We start from the raw sequence: 22,362 nt of genomic DNA, 5'->3' as shown, positions 1-22,362 counted from the left end.
GGGTCCCTGGCACTGGGAGGTAGCAGTGCTAACCACTGTACCACCGTGATGAGCTGAAGCAGAGTGGAGATTGATAACATTACTGAGGTTGAAATTAATAGTCTCGGTGATGAAGTGGATATAGGGCCCGAAACTCATCTCCTGGCTCACAGCTTCTGATCTCCAAGGTGTCATTACCAGGAAGTACCCCAAAGATATGCTGCTGCCGTACTCCACTCCGTTGTCCCCCTCTATCCCCACAGCCATGCCACACTCCATTGTTTCCTCCTTCCCCCACCATGCCACACTCCATTGTCATCCACATTCTGAAGGAGCAGAAGATGGAAAATGGAAATTCAAAGCTAGGTTAAGGGAGAATCTTGGAGGAAATTGATCAAATGGGCATGGTGAAGGGAGGGTGCAGCAGAGGCAGTTGAAGAAATGGTCTTGTTCTTAGTGATGAGGAAGTCCTTGAGCTTTTGTACTTGTTAGATGATCAAAGGAAAAGGCTTAAAGAGGGAGTTTCCAATGGAGAAAAGCCAAGAGTTGGTATTGCATTCCAGGATGATCCTGGAATGAGTAGCTTTTGCAGATCGAGGACAAGATCTAGTCGTACCTTATATGCTCCAGCAACATCTGGCAGAGCTGCTAAATCACTTTTCCACCAAAAACAATTTAGACCTTGGATTTAATGAAGCAGAGATTAGGGCTGTACTGGGTAAATAATCAGAGTGATAGAGAGCAATGGTTTTTGGGAGGTCAGGTTTTTCCAGTTATGGTGAAAGTGAGAGTGTGATTGAACTAAATTAAGAAGGTCATGTCACTCCAGGGAGGAGGCTGTGTAGCTATATCAAACAGTTCTCAGCAAATTGGTTCATAAGCATGGCGATGGATTTTCTTGCACCCAATTGACCAAAAATATGATTAAGGATTTCACCCAATTGGTATTCAGCATGGAATGGGCGGGGACAGAGATTAATCCTTTTGATTTTCAACCATAAATTCCTGTTCTAGGTTAGGCTGTTTTCAGCTGAGGTCTTTGAACAGTTTAAGAAGGCGTGACATCAGTGAAGTTTGTGTACTCGTTTACTGAATAACTTAAAAGATGGAGGTGAAAATGCTGGAATAATTGACAAAGCAAATGATTGCAACTCTGGGGGGATTTTCTGGATGATAAATATGATGGGCTGAAAGGCCTAAATTGATAATTATCTTGTGACAACAGTCTTAAATTGTGGAATGGACTGTAAATTTAAAAAGTGAAGTACTTTATGTGGAAGTTGCTACTAGGGCTTATTTTGAAAATTTCAGTGGCAAAATGTTTTGCTTTATCTTGCTATTAACAAATCACTTCAGCTGTAAGTTGAGTTTTAAATTCCAAGAGATAAAATAGTGTGGTACCTTAGGGGCATGACCATGCCAGGTTGATAGAAGAATAACAAAAGTCGTAAATAACAAAGGTACCCTGTATTGTGCTCATAATAAATGAGCAGATGGTTGGCGGAAATTCAGTCCTATTCAGTTTCTGAAGCATTACATTCTGTGGTTCATTTTGTTCTTTTTACCCTGACATGGCCAGGTACAGGAATAAATTTACATCCAACAGAACAGAAACACATGGTTGTGAAGGTCAGCATCCTTATTTTCAGCCATTACTTTCAGGTAACAAAACCGAAGCTAACTGTAGTGCGTATGAACAGAATCCAAACAGAGAACTCATTGGCTTACTGAGTGCTTATTTACAAACACCACTCCTACCCACCTACACTATTATAGAATTGCTTTTATTAGAGTATCTAATGGGTTCAGGTATATACTGAGTGCTCATGTACAAATTCAGGGAGTTTGTATACCACTCATACCTATGTACACTATTATAGAATTGCTTATATTAGACTGTCTGTAATGGATTAAGGTATCTACTGGGTGCTCATGTACAAATTCAGCGAGTTTGTGTACCACTCATACCCATGTACACTATTATTAGAATTGCTTTTATTAGAATATCTGTAATGGGTTAAGGTATATACTGAGTGCTCATGTACAAATTCAGAGAGTTTTGGTATCACTCATACCCATGAACACTATTATAGAATGGCCTTTATTAGAGTGTCCGTAATGAGTAAAGAATGTATGTAGTGTTAGCTGGGATCATCAGTTGGTAATTTTTTTTTGTCAGGTCAGACTTAACGAACTCAACCTGCATGTCAGGATTTAGATAAATAATCCAATCCATGTGAAGTGAATTTAACTTAGTTGGGAAGTGCCATTCTTTTGTTGGGAAGTTATACCAATTATGTCATCACCATGCTACATTTGTTCATATAGATAAATCCCACAATAGTGTTCGAAGAAGAATAGAAAGTTCTCACCATATCCTGTCCAATAATTATTTCATGACCATTTCCACCCAAAAACACAATGAACTGGTCATTTTTCACATTCCTACGATTTTAATCTGCAACAAAATGGCTGCTGCTCTTGCCTATTGAAGTTCCAAGTTATCTATGATTAGTGGCATGCTTTCCTGCTTCTGAGAAACACAATAAGATACTTTAGAATCATAGAAACATACAGTGCAGAAGAATCCCTTTGGCCCAGCAAGTCTTCACCAACACGTGAGACATACCTGACTTCTGACCTAATCCCATTTACCAGCACTAGCTCCATTGCCTTGAATGTTAAGATGTGCCACATGCTCATCCAGTTATTTTTTTTTAAAGGATGTGAGGCATCCCGCCTCTATCACCTTCCCAGACAATGCATTCCAGACTCTCACCACCCTCTGGATAAAAAACTTTTTCCTGACATCCCCCCGAACCTCCTGCCTCTCACCTTGAACCTATGTCCCCTTATGACTGATCCTTCAGCTAAGGGGAACAATTGCTCTCTATCCACTCTGCATGCCCCTCATAATCTTGTATAATTTGATCAGTTTGCCCCCTCACTCTTCTCAGCTCCAATGAAAACAACCCAAGCCTCTCCAACCTCTCTTCATAGCTTAAACATTCCATCCCAGGCAGCATCCTGGTAAATCTCCTCTACAGCCCCTCCAGTGCAATCACAACCTTCCTATAATGTGGCGACCAAAACGGCACAAGTACTCTAGCTGTGGGCTCACCAAAGTTCAATACAACTCCAACATGACTTCCCTGTTTTTATAATCTATGCCTCGATTGATAAAGGCAAGTGTCCCTTATGCCTTTTTCACCATCCTACTAACATGCCTTTCTGCCTTCAGAGATCTGTGGACAAACACTTCATAATTTTTTTTGTTTTTCCATGCCAAATCTGCCCCATTTGTATGTTGGTACACAAAATTGCAAATACAACTTTGAAGGAATAGCACATGCCCGATCCTGACTGGTGCAAAGTTGAATGAAGTTGCCTTAAAACCAGAAATATAGAAACTGCATTGTTGCCTTGTATGAATGATCCATTTTTCCATATCCTACCTAACCCAGTTTATATTTGCTAGATGCTTTTCAAAGCAGTCAGTTCTGAATTTGGTTTGTTCTTGTGCAATGGGGTGGCATGGGAGCATAGTGGTTAGCACTGCTGCTTCACAATCCAGGGACCTGGGTTCGATTCCTGGCCTGGGTCACTGTCTGTGTGGAGTTTGCACATTCTCCTCGTGTCTGCGTGGGCTTCCTCCGGGTCTCCGGTTTCCTCCCACAGTCCAAAGATGTGCAGGTTAGGTTGATTGGCCATGCTAAAATTGCCTCTTAGTGTCCTGAGATGCGTAGGTTAGAGGGATTAGTGGGTAAATTATGTAGGGATATGGGGGTCTGGCCTGGGTGGGATTGAGTTGGTGTAGACTCGATGGGCCGAAGAGCCTCTTTCTGCTCTGTAGGGTTCTATGAATTAACAGCAGAACTTTTTTGGATACCCCTGATGAGCATTGAAACATAGAAGATAGGAGCACGAGGAGGCCATTTGGCCCTTCGTCATGCTTCGCCATTCATCATGACCATGGTTGATCGTCCAACTCAATAGCCTAATCCTGCTTTCTCTTCATAACCTTTGATCCCATTCACCCCAAATGCTATATCCAGTTGCCTCTTGAATACATTCAGTGTTTTGACATCAACTACTTCCTGTGGTAGTGAATTCTACAGGCTCACCACTCTTTGGATGAAGAAATGATTCCTCATCTCTGTCCTAAATGGTCTACCCTGAATCCTCAGCCTGTGCAAAAGCAGTTTCCTGTCTGGAGTAGGAATATATAGAAGATAAGGTTATAATATCTTCATGGACATTCCTCAATGGTGCTTTCTTTAATTTGGCATGCATTGAGGTGTGAAAAGAATAAGCAGAAGTTGTTTCTTTTTTGCGAATTTTCTGCCCATTTATATTTGATTCCCACACCCCCCACTCCAAAACAAGAGGATCAACATGTTCTGATGCCCTGGTCAACTTTTTTTCCCCTCAACCAAAGCATATTAATTCGTATTTTATCTCAAATCTGTTTGTTCACAAAACTAATGTTGTTGTGCTCTGAAAGTAATCCATTGACTGTGAACTGGTTTAGGACGACCTGAGGGAACGTGCATGTAAATGTGTGCAATTTTTTCCATCGCTCACTCTTTCTTCCATCCCCCCCATTTCCCCCGATGATACACAGGGTTAAAAGAACCCTATAAAGACATAGACAATGCTGTTTAACAATAGCGGTCTTGCCAGGTTTTCCTGGACTCATTCACTTTTTATGTCTTTGATGGAGGGATCCTTCAACTAATGCTTACTCCTCCAAGAAAAGCTGTTGAAAGTTAACACAAAGGTTCTGGTATATTGTGCGAATGGACTACTTTTGGTTAATGCAGTCCATTTTGTGCTTTAGCTTGGGGTGACGCAGTGACACAGTGGTTAGCACTGCTGCTTCATAGCGCCAGGGACCCGGACTCGATTACCGGCTTGGATCACAGTGCAGAATTTGCACATTCTCCCCACATCTGCGTGGGTTTCCTCCGGGTGCATCAGTTTCCTCCCACAGTCTGAAAGACATGCTGGTTAGGTGGATTGGCCGTGCTAAATTCTCCTTCAATGTACCCAAACAGGTGCCGGAGTGTGGCGACTAGGGGATTTTCACAGTAACTCCATTGCGGTGTTAATGTAAACCTGCTTCTGACACTAAAAAATAAACTTTAAACTTTAACTTTGTACTGTGGAGTGGTGGGAGAGTGCCTGAGGTTATACTCAGAATTCCTGATCTTGTGTGGGCAAGCATTGGTGGGAGGCCTAAATTATCCAGATTGATTTTGTTGATGTTGAGTAATCATCTCAATTGGCAAGAATAATAATGCCATGCAGAATAACACTTTGTCTTAAACTGTGAACGTATCTCGACACAATGATTGGGATACTGAGTACTTTCTATTGCTGTTTGCCTTCATGTATGTCTTCTCTTTCTTTTTACACCACCCTTCTTTCCAAAAAGGAAAACTCCACAATCTGGAGGTGCTGTGAACAGAAAAGTTACTAAAAGTGCCCCTCAAATAAGTTAACGAAATCAGGTTTTACATTTGGCTTGTACAACTGATAGGCTTCTAAAATCTTGAAGAACTGGTGTCTCTTTGTTGTGCTCACTGTAAGTAATGAACTACTTGCTTGTTCCAAAGCATAAATGAAATGTCGCATTATTAAAAAAAACCTCATTGGCTTATGATGGAAATCCTTACAGTGAGGCTCGGCTACAGTTCTGCAAAAGACTGTACACACCCTTTCCTTCCACTTCTGTGAGGCACCAGAGAATTTGTTTTTTTGTTTTCTGAGTTCAGGTATTTCTAGATTGCCAACAACAAGTAAAGCATATCTACCAGAATCTTTGATTGATGTTTCGTCAGAGATGCTGATATTACTGTTGAGATGTTACTTGTGCTGGGTTTGGGTGTGTCCAGACAGGATGTTTTATGTAGTTTCTATATCAAGAAGACTGCTCTGGGGCAGAATTTGTGCATTGAATTGTATCGGAGAGGGGTGTGAGCTAGAGACAGTGCTTTTCTAGTTTCTGTATTAGTAAGCAATGAACAAACATTGATGTCCACAAATTGAATTAATTAATTTAATTTCATCATTATTGCTGAGATAGTACATGGAATTTGAGTAGTAACACAATCACTTCAGAAGAAGTTATATATATTTTTATTTATGTAGCACCTTGTCACCTTGAAGTGCCTTGGCTACAAACATAATTAATTTCATTTGAAGTGAAATGAGGGTTATTGTAAAAACAAGCAAGCCCGTGAACCATTATTTATTTGCCAGCAATGTCCTGCCATGGGACAGATTACAATGGAAAATGTTCGTGACAAATACACAAAGAATAAGAGAGAATTAGTATGAAGCACGGCATAAAAATCCTTGGCTTTACAATGGGTAGGGGAACTATTCTCCGGGGGCCGCTCAGTGGTTAGCACTGCTGCCTCACAGGGACCCGGATTCAATTCCCAGCTTGGGTTACTGTTTGTGCGGAGTCTGCACAGTCTTCCGCTGTCTGTGTGGGTTTCCTCTGGGTGCCCTGGTTTGCTCCTACAATTCAAAGATGCGCTGGTTAGGTACGTTGGCCATGCTAAATGCTCCCTCAGTTACCTGAACAGGCGCTGGAGTGGGGATTTTCACAGTTACTTCATTGCAGTGTTAATATTAGTCTACTTGTGACACTAATAAATAAACTTTAAACTATTCGTAGAAGAAGGGATTGTTTTGAGCATAGTGCCAAGAAGAGATCAGCAATTACTTTCACACATATGCCTATGACTTGTTCATCATTATTATGTGCTTTGCTTGATGGGCTGACTATTGTCAATTACCTAAAGTCACAACTTCGAGGTGTGAGGCACAGTGTCCACATATATCTGTCGATTTTCAGGAAGTATTTGTCTGATAAGGCACCTCTTCAATGTTATTGCAGTAAATAAGAGCTCATTTAGGTAGAAAGTAACCTATTGGCATAGATAGAAGATTAGCTAGCCAACAGGAAACAGAGTTGGCATAAATAGATCTCTTTTTGGTCTTCAGGATGTGACAAGTGGTGTGCCATAGAGCTCAGTGCTGGGGCCTCAACTTTTTACAATTTATATAAATGAATTGGACCAAGGGTCTGGTTGTGAAATTTGCTGATAACTCAAGAATACGTAGGAAAGTAAATTGTGAAGAGGACATATACTCATTGGAATTTAGAAGAATGAGGGGGGCTCTTATAGAAACATATAAAATCATGAAGGGAATAGATAAGGTAGGTTGTTTCCAGTGGTGGATGAAACTAGAACTAGGGAGAATAGCCTCAAAATAATGGGGAGCAGATTTAGGACTGAGTTGAGGAGGAACTTCTTCCCTGAAAGGTTGTGAAGGTGTGGAATTCTCTGCCCAGTGAAGCAGCTGAGGCTACCTTGTTGAATGTCTTGAAGCACATTCACTCTGCTGCACACAGCTCCCTATGAAGATGGCACTATTGGCTGTGGACTGTAACTGGGAGAAGACCTGCAGCTGCTTCCCCATTCAGTGCAAATGCAGGACCGATGGGTTCTCACTTGGTTTTTGCGACCCTGTCCACCGGCTGGGTCCATTGTTTCCCCTGCACTCCACTTTGGGGAGAGACTAAGGCAAGTAAGGCAAAGCCAGAGCTTGTTGCTGCCGAGGCTTTGGGGCCAGTGCTGGGCGCAGCCTCCGTGGAGGGGGAGTTCATGACTCCAGCAGCTGTTTCTGTGACTCCCCAAATGGGGTCATGACCTAGTTTCAGAAGCACTGAACTAGGTAAAGATTTGTTTGTGATTTAGGTATAAATGGTGTTAAGTCTGCTTGAGTGTACGTCAGCAAGCCCTGAAGTAGCCTCTCCAGCGTGGAAAATTGCAAGTAAAACATTTACCAGTTTACAATGCAAAAGTTGCATGAGAATAGAGAGACCAGTTGTAGTACGCTGACCTTTGCCACAGCTGATTCAATGTAGACCCTAATACTCTAGTCAGTATAGTTAGTACAGTGTTTCCACTTGTTAAGACTGAGATGTTATAGAACTGGATGGCTCTGAAATGCAGGCAGTATGTGTGAAGAGTATTATGAACAAGTAAAACTATAGAACATTCATAAATTAATGTTGCAAATTTTAAAAGCAAGTCTGTTGTTTAATCTGTTCATATTTAACACCATATTGTTTGGTGTAAATAGTTGAGTACAAACACTGCACACTAGTCCATATCTCAAAATGAAAGGGCAGCATGGTGGCACAATGGTGAGCACTGCTGCCTCACAGTGCCAGGAACCTGGGTTCGATTCCAGGCTTGGGTCACTGTCTGTGTTCTGAGTGGGTTTCCTCTGGGTGCTCCGGTTTCCTCCCACAGTTCAATAAGTATGCTGGATAGATGCATTAGCCATGCTAAATTCTCCCCCAGTGTACCCGAACAGGTGACAACGGAGTATGGCGATTAAGAGATTTTTACAGTAACTTCACTGCAATGTTAATGTAAGCCTACTTGTGGCACCAGTACATAAACTTAAAATAGCGTTAATCATATGTATACGAAGTATCAGAATGGAAAAGTTTTAAAGCATCATTACTGAATCTTGAAATGAAAGATAAATTGAAAATGAGAAAGATGGAAAACAGGAAAATTGGAATATCATTGGTTGTCCAAGGAGATGACAACCAGAAAAGCCTGTATTATCTCAAGGCACTTGTTGGATTCTCCACAAATTTCCCATGAAAAAGATGAAGGTGTTCTTGCCTGTTATCCAGAAAACACAAGCCATAATCAGTTATGACTTTAATACTCGTCTGCACACGAAGCACAGAGTAGCCCCGGTGAAGCATGGTACGGAATATTTCAGTTTATGCTTTCCAAGTTGGTTACAGTTAATATTGAAATTAAAAAAAGCTGGATGATCTCAGCAGATCTGGCAACATCTGTGGAGAGAGAAACAGAGTTAACGGTGGGGGGGAGTTCTCTGGCTCCCCAGCCGCGCGTTTCAATTAATGGTATGTTGGCTCCGCATGTTTTATACCACATGCTGCAATTTGGCTAAGCACACAAATCTGCTTAGTCCACTTGTCCACCTGCCTATGGATTTTTAATGCTTGGATCAAGAGCCCAGTAGCTTAGAGTTCAGTCGGCTTCTTGACAGCATTAGTCCACTGGTTTTCAGGTCGGAAAACTTGCGTTAACAGGAGGACTGTGCGAAGGTTGCTGTGAAAAGCCTGTTGCACCCACCTGAAATCCCACTGTCCTTATTGGAACATGTTCCACATTCTGCAAACTGATGACAGTCCGGCTTCTTGATGACGTACCCCCGGTTCCCTGCAAACATCGCCAGCTGGTGAAGTCTCCCGGCTTTCAGCCTTCCAGGGAAATTCTGGACAATCCTCGATCGCCTGAGTAGATGTGGCCACTTACTCAACAAAGAGTGGCCTTTACAAACAGAACCGTCTCCTAATTCATTTACAATCACTCTTTCAGAATCAGCTGTCAAGTCCTCGGTTCTCCATTCACCTTGACATGTTCGCAGTTGCCAACCTGTTCAGCCACACGCTCACCACCTTCTTCTAGTGCCCTGTCCCCTTTAGATCCATTATTTATCTTACTCTGCCTCTTTCCCTGGAACGACTCTCATCTTGCATTGTAAGCGATTTCCACTGTACCTGTAATTACCCTCTTGCCATGCTGGCAGTTTTATTATTGAGTGTTTTATTGATGCAAGGGGAATAGAATTTATTTTACAGGCTCCCATTTCGAGGAAAGCTTTTTTGAGAGAAGATCACTTCAATAAGGGTGAGATGAAAGCAAAATACAGCGGATGCTGCAAATCTGAAATAAAAACAGAAAAAGTCAGCAGGTCTGGCAGTATCTGTGGAGAGAGAGAGAAACAGAGTTAATGTTTTGGATCTAAATGATCCTTCTGCAGTGTTGAGATATATCAGCTCCGTCTGACCTTTAATTGCCTTTTACTTCGGGTTCCGGAGGTTTCTCTTTGAATCCTTGGTTAGGAGCCACAAAAGATGTATCATAGAATCCCTACAGTGCAGTGGGAGGCCATTCGGCCCATCAAGCCTGCACTGACAACAATCCCACCCAGGCTCCATCCTTCAACCCCTTGTATTTACCCTTCTCATCCTCCCGACACTGTGGGGGCAATTTAGCATGGCCAACGCACCTAACCCGCGTATCTTTGGAGTGTGGGAGGAAACCAGAGCGCCTGGAGGAAAACCACGCAGAACGTGCAAACTCTGCACAGACAGTGACCTAAGGATGGAATTGAACCCGGGTCCCTGGTGCTGTGGGGCAGCAGTGCTAACCACCGTGCCACCGTGCCACCCTGTGGATTGATGGACTGAAATCAACAGATGGCAGCTCTGGCTTTCCATTTAATTTTTGAAAAATCAGACCGTACAACTTCTCCACTCCTCAGTTAGGCTGAACTTGTGGTTCTCCAACATATGAAAGCTTTTTCCGGCTACTCTGTTTTAACTATATTCAATGTATCGGCCTATTGACAATATTAAAATTAAATGAATGAAAAACCTTTATCTTCCCTTACCATATGTATGTGTGTGTCAGTCAAATATGTTGAAAATAAAATATCTTAGCTCGCCATGAATGCTAAATCATAACCATTCATGGCAAATTAAAAACAGACATTTTATACATAGAGTAGGTCCTGTTCTGATTATTTTCCAAGATTATTTCTATTCAACAAACACACACTCCTATTTCAATGGCAAGAACCATGGAACAGAGTGCACACTGCTGTAACTAATTTCTGCCCATCACCTTGCATTTTGCGTCACATTTTTCTGTCATTCAGTAGCTCTTTTTCATACATATCTCAAAAAGATTTTCGACCACCACAGACAGTACTTAAATGGCCCTAAGCAGAGTCACAAATGATATCCCGTGTATCTGTGACCATAAAATATTATTCCTCCTCGGGCCAGCACGGTGGCACAATAATTAGCGCTGCTGCCTCACAGCTCCAGGGACCTGGGTTCGATTCCCAACTAAGGTCTTTGTCTGTGTGGAGTCTGCATGTTCTCCCCGTGTCTGTGTGGGTTTCCTCCAGGTGCTCCAGTTTTCACCTCCCGGTCTGAAAGACGTACTGGTTAGGTGCATTGGCCGTGTTAAAATCTCCCTCAGTGTATCCAAACAGGCGCCGGAGAGTTGCAATTAGGGGATTTTCACAGTAACTACACTGCAGTATTAATGTAAGCCTACTTGTGACTAATAAGTAAACTTTAAGCCTTTAATATAGTTAATCACATCATCCACCTCTAACATCTCCTGTCTGTTGTTCAGACAAGAGTCATACGCATTCGGAATGTTAACTCTGTTTCTCTTGCCACAGATGCTGCCAGACCTTCTAAGCTTTTTTTAGCATTTTATATTTTTATGACATCTACATAGTTTGAATTACATTTACCCATTCTGTTTCCATGTCTCGTCAGACCCATTCCCTTCAGTCACTATCCAAGCTAATCTGAAATGTTGACACGGTTTCTGCTTCAGCCGTAATGTTGAAAGTGAATTTCATGTCCTCACAAGTCTACAGAAAGAATATTTTCCTGAACTCTGTTTCCTTAACATTTAAAAAGCATTAAAGTGAGCTCTTGAAGTGCCATAGCAATCAAGGCCGTGGACCAAGTGCTAGAAAAAGGAATTAGAATAGATAGGTGCACGATAGCTCTCTTTCTGTGCTGCAAATCTCTGTGACTCCAACTGCGTTTTAATATAAAGGCATCCAACTGATCTGGGAATCACCCTCTGAGTGAGGCTCCCAATGTAAAATAACTACATCTTTGCTGATGCGAATGAAGACCAAATAAAAACTACAGTGAATCATTTAATATTTAAGTCTTTTAGACCTGGCAGAGGGAAGTGAAGAAATAAATTAAGAACTGCTGTAAACATCCAGGACCACGGATTTGGGGTGGACAGGGGAGGGGTGCAGAGTTGTGTTTTGTGTTTGTTTGTGGGATATAGGCATCGCTGGGATAGGCAGCATTTATTAGCCATCCCTAATGCACTTGAGAAGGTGGTGGTGGGCCACCTTCTTCAACCTTCCGGATGTTCATTTCTGAGTTGACTTATAAATGCTCAATTCAAGCATCAACGCAGAGGAGCCTTGAATCTACTTATTGATCATGGTTATCACGATTGAAACAATTATACAATAACAACTTGGCCACGGACACTTGCTTCTTTAGTTACTGTGATAACCCGATGAGGTCCATGGGGAATCACTGATTGATCTTCCCATCTCGCTGAGATTGAGTTCCCCTGGGAGCAGGCAGTGGCCTGCTCAGCTGAAACTCATTACTTGAGCATTTTATATGGCAGGCCCAGGACTGGGCCTGCTGACCTGCAGTCTCAGGCAGGGACTAGTTTGAGTACACCACAGTGATGGTTTTACTTTGCATTCTGTAACAACCTATGTTCCTTTCTAGTCAGGCTTTCTGAGTCATTCATTTTACATAAACAGTTGCCCCAAGATGAGTACCACGCACTGGGCTAATACAACAGTCTGCATTGTGACAAGAGATTCTTGAGGTTAGACCAGCTCAACTGGATCATTGGTTCACAAGTGTTTCAAAATGGTCTTGAGAATGAGGATAAATTCAACACTATTCAAAATCCCAACCATGGAAGCATTATAGTGAGTGGCATTTGTTTCTTAAAGCATCCAAAGTAAGTGTTTTACTACTGGCACACATTACTAAAATTAAATAGTGCAGATTGCCTAGTTTGAGTTGGCTGGTGGATTAGAAAGAAGATGCCCTTTATGGGCGAGAGTGTCAGGGCAGGAAAGAAGCTATTGTTAAAGATATTATGGGTACAATTAGATAAGCAACAAAGCAAAGGCAATCCCACCAAGCTAGACAACAGTGAGATGGATTTAAAAGAAGATACTTTGATTAATTAAGTCAAAAGCTGCAAAGAGATTAAGGACAAAGGGAGATTATATAGTCACAGACCACAACAAATGCTGTTTGTATCTTTTCATTTCTTATTCCATAGTTGGGGGGAAGACTAAGGTTGAAAGGATTCAAAGAGTTAGACCATGGAGGTGAAAACTCAGCCCTAACCTTCAAGAGGAGGTGTGGTTTGCAATGGGCCAGTACTTAGTGAGGTGAGAGAGAGAGATTGAAGGTGTTTTTTTCAACAGAAAATTAAAGGGATAAAGTGTAAAAGAGGTGCAGGAACAAAAGGACCTCAATGTATATGTACATAAGTCATTAAAGGTGGGCAGGGCATGTAGTTAATAAAGCATATAGTATCCTAGGTTTTATTAATAGGGGCACTGAGTACAAAAGTGAGAAGGCCATGTTGAACTTTCATGAAACATTAGTTAGGCCTCATCTGAAGTACTGCATCCAGCGTGGAGGAAATTCACAACAGTGATTCCAGGGCTAAGTAATTACAGCTGTGAGGATAGATTGGAAAGGTTGGGACTGTTTTCCTTGGAGAAAAGAAGGCTGAGAGGAGACTTGATGGAGATACTCAAGATCCTGAGAGGAATGGACAAGGTAAATAATGAAAAATTGTTCCCTCAAGGCTACATCAAGAATTAGAGGGCACAGATTCAAAATAATGGGCAAAAGAAGTAGAAGTGATGTGAGGAAAAATGTCTTCACACAAAGGATGGTTTGAGCCTGAAACGAACTGAGAGAGTGAGGGAGTCACCTTCGATCAAAGTGTTCGAAAGAGAATTGGATTGCTATCTGAAAAGATGAGGCAAGGGATTGGGACAAGGTAGAGAGCCAGAGCAAACTTGATGGGCTGAATGGCCTCGTTTTGCACTGGAAAGTTTCTGTGATTCTGAGGGCTTCCATCTATATTAAATCTTTCACAATCATAGAATGTTCCAAAGTGCTTTACAGCAAATGAAATGCTTTTGAAGTGGAGTATTTGTTGTGATATTGAAAACATGGCAGCCAATTAGCGCCCAATGAAATCCAGCAAACAGCAATATGATAATGATCACGTTGTCAGCTTTCTGGTGTTGATCAATGTTGGCCAGGACACTGGGGATACTGCTCCTGTTTATCTTTGAAATAATGCCATGGCATCTTTTATGTTCAGAGGCCAGAGCAGACCTTGGTTTAAATATCTCAATTGAAAGACAACTTGTCCAACAGTGCAGCACTCTCCTATATTGTACTGGGCATATCAGCCTTAGTTTTCTGTGCTCAGAGTGGGACTTGAATCCATAGCCTCCTGAATGAGAGACAAGAGTGTTACTCATTGAACCACAGCTGACGCTCAAGGAGAGAGCGATGATGAACGGGAAGAGACAGTCACTGAGGATAGGGAACCATTTACAATGTAAGCTTGTAGTCGCAGACCATTAAAAGATGTTGAGCAGTGCAGAGCTTGCTGGTTGTTGAAATGGGGATCAAGAGCGCAATCACTCAATCTCATTGCTACAGTGAGACGGGGGAGAAACTATTCCAAATATGAATGTTCTCAATAGCTTGTCATAAGTAAACACAAACATAGACTGCCTGGGTGGAATAGCCTGATTGCTTGTATTTTTTATGTACTCCTTCAGAACTGCATCGTATCATCTTCATAGGATCATAGAATCCCTAAAGTGCAGAAGGAGGCCATTTGGCCCACCAAGCCTGCACTCAGAACAATCCCACCCAAGCCCCATTCCCATATCCCCTCATATTTACCCCACTAATCCCCCTGACACTAAGGGTCAATTTAGCGTGGCCAATCAACTGAACCTGCACGTCTTTGAACTGTGGGAGGAAACTGGAGAACATGAAAACTCCACACAAACAGTAACCCACGGCCGGAATTGAACCCAGGTCCATGGCGCTGTGAGGCAACAGTGCTAACCGCTGTGCCAACGTGCTATCATCTTAGATTATGTGCTAGTATTCCTGAAATGAAGCTTGAACCCACAATCTTGAGTCACAGACGAGATGATTATTAACTGAGCCAAGTTGCCAGAGTGGTTAAATAATCTCAAATGCTTACCATTGACTATTTCACATGAAGATTGGCCACGCGGGTAAGATATTGGAAAATTGCTGGCATTGTAGAACTGTACTGCAGCCTAACTCTTCATCTTCAAGGGAAATGAGAAACTTTTGGCAGGGGGAGGGAATACTTGTGTGCCATTTTGTAATGAAATAAATAATGACTGTAGTTTACATATATTTTAAAAGCTATGCTTCATTTTTTTTGAATGAGAAACTTTGACATGGTCTGAAATAGAAGCATAAGATCCCTACAGTGCAGAAGGAGGCCATTTGGCCCATTGAGTTTGTACTGACAACAATCCCACTCAGGCCCAATCCCCGTAACCCCATGTATTTACCCAGCCATACCCCTAACCTAACATCTTGGGACACCAAGGGAGAATTTTGCATATCCAGTCAACCTAACTGCACACCTTTGGAATGTGGGAGGAAACCAGAGCACCCGGAGGAAACCCAGGGAGAATGTGCAAACTCCACACAGACAGTCACCTGAGGCTGCAATCGAACACGGGTCCCTGGCGCTGTGAGGCAGCAGTGCTAACCACTGTGCCATCCTAATAAAATACATTATAAATATACATTTTGCAATAATGGCAGAAACATGCCTTGAGAAATGTACAGAGTTGTGCTGTTTGATATATCTTAGTGTCAGGGGATCTCAGTGACGTGAAAATCAACTCGCGTTAAGAATAAAGAAGGCTAAAGCAGCAACAGCTTCCTCTGCGAAGCGTGCAGGAAGCTAAGGCCTGTCAACCTGGTTGCCCGAGGGTTGGTGCACTTGAGGGGCTACTTCCAGCTGCATCTGCTGGTGTATCCTCTGCAATGGAGGGCTGCACCTGGGAAGTAATTGAGTGAAATGGTATGGAATATGCTGACCGCCTCCTGGAAGGAGATGATTTGTCACAGGTGGAGCATTTGCCCAACTTTCTGGTGCTGTGATGGGGGCATCACTGGCAAGAATCCCACAGAACCCCTACAGTGCAGAAGGTCATTTGACCCGTTGAGTCTGCACCAAACACAATCCCATCCAAACCCTATTCCTGCGACCCCTCATATTTACCCTGCTAATCCCCCTGGCACTAGGATTAATTTAGCATGGCCTATCAACCTAACCTACACATCTTTGGATTGTGGGAGGAAACCCATGCAGACACTGGAAGAATGTGCAAACTGCACACAGACAGTCACCCAAAGCCGGAATTGAACCTGGGTCTCTGGCACTGTGAAGCAGCAGTGCTAACCACTGTGCCACCGTACCACCCTTATGCGACAAGACCAGCATTTGCTACCCTGTCCTACTTGCCTTGAACTGAGTGGGTTGTTAGGTCATTTCAAAGGCCATTAAAGAGTCAATCATGTTGCTGTGGGTCTAGAGTCACATGTAGACCAGACCAGGTAAGGGTGGCAGATTTCCTTCCTAAAGGGATGGGCTTTTACAACAATTGATACTTTCATGGTCACTGTTGCTGAGGCTGGCTTTTAATTCCAGATTTTTTTAATATTGTGCTTTGAATCTGTTGGCATTGAGATCTTCCCAGAGGTTTCTGCTGTGGCACAACACTTTTTTTGCAATGCAGGCTTCCCTCCAGATTATCATGGATACTCTCAGTTGATTCTGAGCAGCTACTGTTTTGGGGATGAAGCTTGAACTGGTGTCAAGCTGAAAATGGGCAGCGTCTGGCATATTCATCCTTACATCACTCAGTTCTTCCGTCAATGAAATGGACAGACTGTTCCACCCACTCATGTTGGTGTATATTTTGGAAGTGAGAGCAAAGAATTTATTTCTGTCTAGGTGTTGAAAGCCTGTCTTTGTCCGGATAAAGGAATGCACCTTTCCTATCTGTGCTGTGATATTCTGGGCAAGGGCTTTTTCCTCCCTGTTAACTAACAGAGTTTGCAACCTGAGGTTTGGTTGAATTCTTTGATAGTCTGTAAGCTGCTGTGAGGAGCGGCTTGGGAACACATAGCAGAATATGGAGTATAGAGATAGGAGGAAAGGACTTTGATCTATTTAAGGGCACTTCCAAAGGGCACTTGCTCAGGCACATAAATCTTGATTATACCTTGCTAGGCAGCACGAGCATAGTGGTTAGCACTGCCGCTTCACAGCGCCAGAGACCCAGGTTCGATTCCCGGCTTGAGTTACTGTCTGTTTGAAGTTTGCACATTCTCCCCGTGTCCATGTGGGTTTCCTCATTTTCTCCCATAGTCTGAAAGATGTGCTGGTTAGGTGCATTGACCCGAACAGGCGCTGGACTGTGGCAACCAGGGGAATTTCGCAATAACTTCCTTGCAGTGTTAATGTAAGCCTTACTTGTGATTAATAAATAAACTTTACTGAAATCCCTTTGAATATCCAACAATACATGTCATTGAGGGTAGTTTTTTTTGTTGAATCTTCTCCTCCAGTTAGTTGCTTAATTGTCCACACTATTCACAACTGGATTTGGCCGGATTGCAGGTCTGAATTCTGATCCATTAGTCGTGGGATCACTTAGCTGTTTGACATGCAACTCATCTTGTTGTAGCTTCATCAGGCTGACACCTCATTTTCAGGCATGCCTGGTGCCGCTCCTGGTATGTCCTTCTGCATGCATCACTGGACTAGCGTTGTTCCCCCGCTTGATGATAATAGCAGAGAGTGGGACATGCCAGATTACCGATTGTGATTGTATATCATTTTACCGCCGCTGATAGCAGAATTGTATTCAGCACCTCATGGATACTCAGTTTTGAGATGCTACATCTGTTAGAAGTCGATCCATGCAGCACAATAATAATGTGATACAACTCCAGCAACTCCGGTTAGTGGAGTCAAATATTGTGGCAGTGGGATAGGTTTCTTGCAGAGAATCGCATTTGCAAATTCTGGTCACTGGTGCTTAGAATATTGCTTTTCTCCTCATCACGCAATTGAATCCCTGCCTTTTCAGAATATTATTTTAACGACTGGCGTTACATGCAGCTTTATTGTGGTTGGTCTAGTTTGGGCAGATCCACTGGAATGTCAGGTTTACGGGTTTACTTTAGGAATACTAAAATGAATGGTCATACAAATCATTCCATTATCTGCAATACTTTTGGATCAAGTTTCCACCCATTTGGTCTTTACATTTTAATTCTGGAGACAGGGGGCAGAATTTTCCCATCTCAGCTGCCATGGGAGTTTAGTGGGCGGGACACGGACCATGCAAAAGGTCCGTTGACCTCAGGCGGGATTTTCTGGCTTTGCGATGAGCGCATCTGGAAAATCCTGCACCCAGGGTTAGGTCTTAAAATTTCTGTTTTCCATTTTCATTGTACCCAAGAAATGACCCTGCTTAATACTTCCCAAGAACCTGCTGCATTACTTGATTTTTGAGATTGTTAGATATTCAGGGCCTTCCCTATTTGGTCTGTCTGTTCTCTATCGTAATGTTGCTCAGGCAGGGGGTGATGGGAGAGAGAGAGAGGAGGGTACATACTTCCAACCCTGTACCTTTGCCACTCTGCAACAAGAAAATGGCTCATGAGAACTTTTTAATTTTAAAATCCCTCACAGAATCCTGACAATACAGGAGGCCATTCGGCCCATCAAATCTGTACTGACCACAATCCAGCCCAGGCCCTGTTCTCGTAACCTCACACATTTACCCTACTTATTCCCCTGACATTCAGGTCAATTTAGCAAGGCCAATCCACCTAACCTGCACACATCTTTGGAATGTGGGAGGAAACCGGAGTGCCCAGAGGAAACCCGCGCAGACACGGGGAGAACGTGCAAACTCCACAGAGACAGTGGCCCGAGGCCGGAATCGAACCCGGGTTTCATCACATTCACTCCTTCACAGATTTCCTCTACCATATGTGGTTGTTTTGTTTTGGAATTTTAATCCCTTTGGGTTTTTAACCTGTGTGTCTGTGTGTGTGTGTGTGTGTGCGCATGTCCATATATTAGATAAAAAGTTTTCTTTTTTCATGTTAACTTCCTTTCTGTAGCAGAAAGATAAAAAAAAACAGCAAATGTGGTTTCAGCCTGAAAAATGCATTTGTGTGATCTTCAATTTTTTTGGTGGGGGAGGGGGGGGGGGATAAAATTAAGCCTTGTGGTCTTCCATTTCTTGGCCAGGGGATTGTTTACTTCCTGAACAATTTAAAAAGAAGAAAGTCGTGGATATGAAGCTGATTACCTGTTTCCAATTTCAACACACACATACAAGAGTTGCCCTGTGCTGCCTGAGTATCCTGTGCACTGTGCACAGACTCAAGTAGTTGATGTAAGAATCACAGATGTTCCTCTTTCTCTTCTCCAACCCCCCCTTCCCCAGCTGTGAGCAGCTGCATGGGCAGCAGCAGGGATGCAGTTGGACGTAGCCTTTAAAACGACAAGTGTGTGTGTAGTTGGCATCCTGGTAGATGTCGAGGGTGCCTTGAACGCTGTGTGATTGGGTGTGTGTTTGTGTCAAGGGGGGGGGGGGCGGTCGGTGTGTGGGCAGCATAGGCTGTAGTTGATTGGTACAGTCTGGTGGAGTCTCAAGTTTCCATTGAAAGCTAACAAAGACTGTTTGAGTGTTCTGCTGGTACTGCAGTGAGAGCATGCTTTCTGAGTCCAGGTAAAAGAGAGCTTCTATAATTTTATCATTACTACAGCCTTTCTTCGAGTAAGCAATGCCTGCACCCTTCTTTTTTCTCGTGTGCCATATCAGTGATCTCGAAGCCCTAAAGAGCTGATTGCCCTTAGTTGCAAAGCCTACTGGAAGTTTCAGTTAAGCAAAGTGCATAGTGTGGTGAGGAGAGGAGAGGGGGGGGAGGGGAGGGGCAAAGTTAAAATACTGCAAGATATTATTTAAAGAGTGAAAATTATTTGCATCAGCTCCGCGGGCTACTGTTGTGCCGGGCTGATCATCTGCCTGTAACTGAACATGGTTCAGTGTTAATTTTAAGAACATGTGCAGAACATGATGGTGGGGCTGACAACAAAGGTGACCTGAGTAAAGTACACAAATAAGTTTCAGTTTCTAGGCATGGTGTGTTTTTAATTGGAAAAGCAATGTCTAGCATGTTCTCTTAAAAATGCTGGAAGACCCTAGAATATCTTACTGCTCTGGCGGTGTTTCTTTTTTTCTTTTGTTCCTTCAAATCTGTAACGCAGTGGATGAGGAGTTGCTGGTCAGCTGTATTCTAATGAAGTTGATCCATTGTTTGTTCATAAAAGGAGCTGGAGCAGTCCCCTGCCTTATGGTTTATTATCAGCCAGTGTTTGTATATAGGGGCAGCGCCATTTGATATCTGCCATTTGGGCTCGAGTTTGGCAGATAAAATACTTTTTGCTTTTTTTCCCTTCTCTCTCTCTTCACCCCCCTCCTCCCACCTGACATACTTTGAATTGCATTATATCTGTGGCTGGTGTAATCAAAATAGTGTCAGTGAGTTCGGCATGTATGAAATGGGTGCTAGCTCTGGGTGACTTATGAGTGAACACTTTTCCACACTATGCATGGTATGATTTGTATGGACAGCACGCAATATAGTACTTTTCACTGTATCTCGGTACGTGTGACAATAAGCCAAGTCAGATCCACTGAGCCAAAAAATAATTGCATCCATGTAATTTACGCAGCTTCATTGTATTTGGAAATAAGTTACATTAACTGCCTGAACTTGCAGAAACCTTTGAGTTAATTCCTCTCTTCTCTCACCAACTCCTTCCTACGCCTTTTGACTTTTCTTTTTCCCCCCCACCTTTCTTCTTGTTTGTACCTTCCCTTCATCAGTGGTGTGGTGAGCTCGTGAATTCCCAGGCTTGTGCCAGTACTGGACCCTGTCCAGCTATAAGGAAATGCATGGGAACAGCCAGAATCACCACAACCTCACCTCACTGCATCAAAGGTGTTCTTAACCTGTGGGGAAGTACCTCGGTCAGAAATATACCGAGTAGAAAAAGTACAGGCACAAACATGGTATACCAACATTCTTTGCGTTAGGTCCTCCTAACCAGTGGTTTAGCTGACGTCAGAACAGATGTGATTTATCTTTGGTGAGAAAGAAATCCTACTTGGGTAGTTTTTGGTGTTTAGTTTTCATTTTTCCCTTTCTCTTGAGGACTGTGTGCTTTGATGTTTTTAATCTGTTGAAACTGTACCACTGTTTTTCCAATACTCTCTTCCTCCAGTTAGGAAGGACAAAAACCAAGACTGAGTGAAGCCTTGCTTCTGCTTGCTGTGCAGTGACCCCTGCTGGAAAGTGGATGGTGCATGAGATGGCAGGCAGAGGGGTAGGGGGGAGAGGGGGGAGAGACTGCTGTGATGCCTGCGCAGTCAAATAGCCTGTTGCAACACCACCTCACCTTGTGTGAGAATGAACAGCGACTTGGGGCAAGGCACTGAGGCAAACTTCTGACACGTGGTTAATAGGAGTGAATTTGAAAAGAATAAACCTAACAATACTAGTGACCCTGGTTTAGAAGCAGGGATACTGTAGATTATATATAAATATTGACCATAATGATTGATAATTTTATTGAAGCTGTACTCATTTTTATAGAGAAAGTCGGGGGCATCCTGTAAACCATCAGTCATTGCCAACAAAAAATAAAAAGATTTGATAGTTAAAAGTGCATATCCATCTCAGAACCCATTGAACTGGAGCAGCAGCAAATCCTTGGCCACAAAGGATTATCTAAAGTAAGGTATACATTATAAGTGGAAGGGTAAAAAATCCATGGTTTGTAGTCAATTATCTTAGTATTCCTTTTGGTACCCTGCCGTTTTTAAATTGGCTGCTGAATTTGTCTATAGAGCAACAAAATCTACACAGGATAATGTAATTCACTGCACGTGAAGTGGTTTGGGGTGTCCCATACAACGTAAATTTCAATCCCTTCCGTTAATTAAGTTTGGTTCTTATGGTTTGCATTGCCACCTCAGTCCTTGCAGGCTTCCCAGTTCCTGCTCAGGTAACTGAAGTGCCTTGAGGAAAGGGGAATTCAGGAAATGCCGTGCCTGCCACATGTTAACTGTAGGTAAGGAGCTAATAAATTGAGAGCTTTGCAGACATTAGGCAGAACAGGCAGCGGCCTCAGGAGTTGTTTACACTCAACTTGTGTTGCTCCACATCATGGAGACTTTGTAAACATTCCCACTTCTTCTGTTAGTTGTGCTGGAACTATATTCCTGTGTCAAAACCTAATATTTTGGATAAATCACATCTGTTCCTCCTCTTTGCTGTCAGTGTTTTTGGATTAAAAGCTCCCCCTCTCTCCCTGCCCTTAATTTGTTGCAAAAACTGACCAAAACAGATCGAAGATTATTTCTAGTTTACTGTTTTCTCTCCCTTTATTTGTTTTGTTTTACTTTTATATCTGATTTTGTTTAAAACTCTTCCTAATTTTCTGAGCTAACATGCTATGCCCTTGGACGTGGAAG

General features: G+C 42.7%; 1 protein-coding gene across 9 annotated transcripts in view; it reads left to right on the top strand.

Moving 5' to 3' along the window:
* The window catches only part of LOC145341093 (transcription factor Dp-2-like), a 194,597-nt gene that overhangs the window by 55,911 nt on the left and 116,324 nt on the right, over positions 1-22,362 (top strand). Inside the window, exon 1 of one of the 9 annotated variants that reach the window (XM_080185938.1) lies at positions 19,473-19,551. The exons of the other annotated variants lie outside the window; for them this stretch is intronic. The gene's annotated coding sequence lies outside the window, so the exon portion shown is untranslated. Of the gene's footprint in view, positions 1-19,472; positions 19,552-22,362 lie in introns of those variants that run through there. 9 annotated transcript variants of the gene reach the window in all.

Source organism: Carcharhinus amblyrhynchos, chromosome 3 (genome assembly GCF_965287045.1).
Source record: "Carcharhinus amblyrhynchos chromosome 3, sCarAmb.v2.hapA, whole genome shotgun sequence".
Classification (NCBI taxonomy): domain Eukaryota; kingdom Metazoa; phylum Chordata; class Chondrichthyes; order Carcharhiniformes; family Carcharhinidae; genus Carcharhinus; species Carcharhinus amblyrhynchos.
The sequence above is the reverse complement of the archived record's forward strand: the minus strand, read 5'-3'. Positions and strand labels throughout refer to the sequence as shown.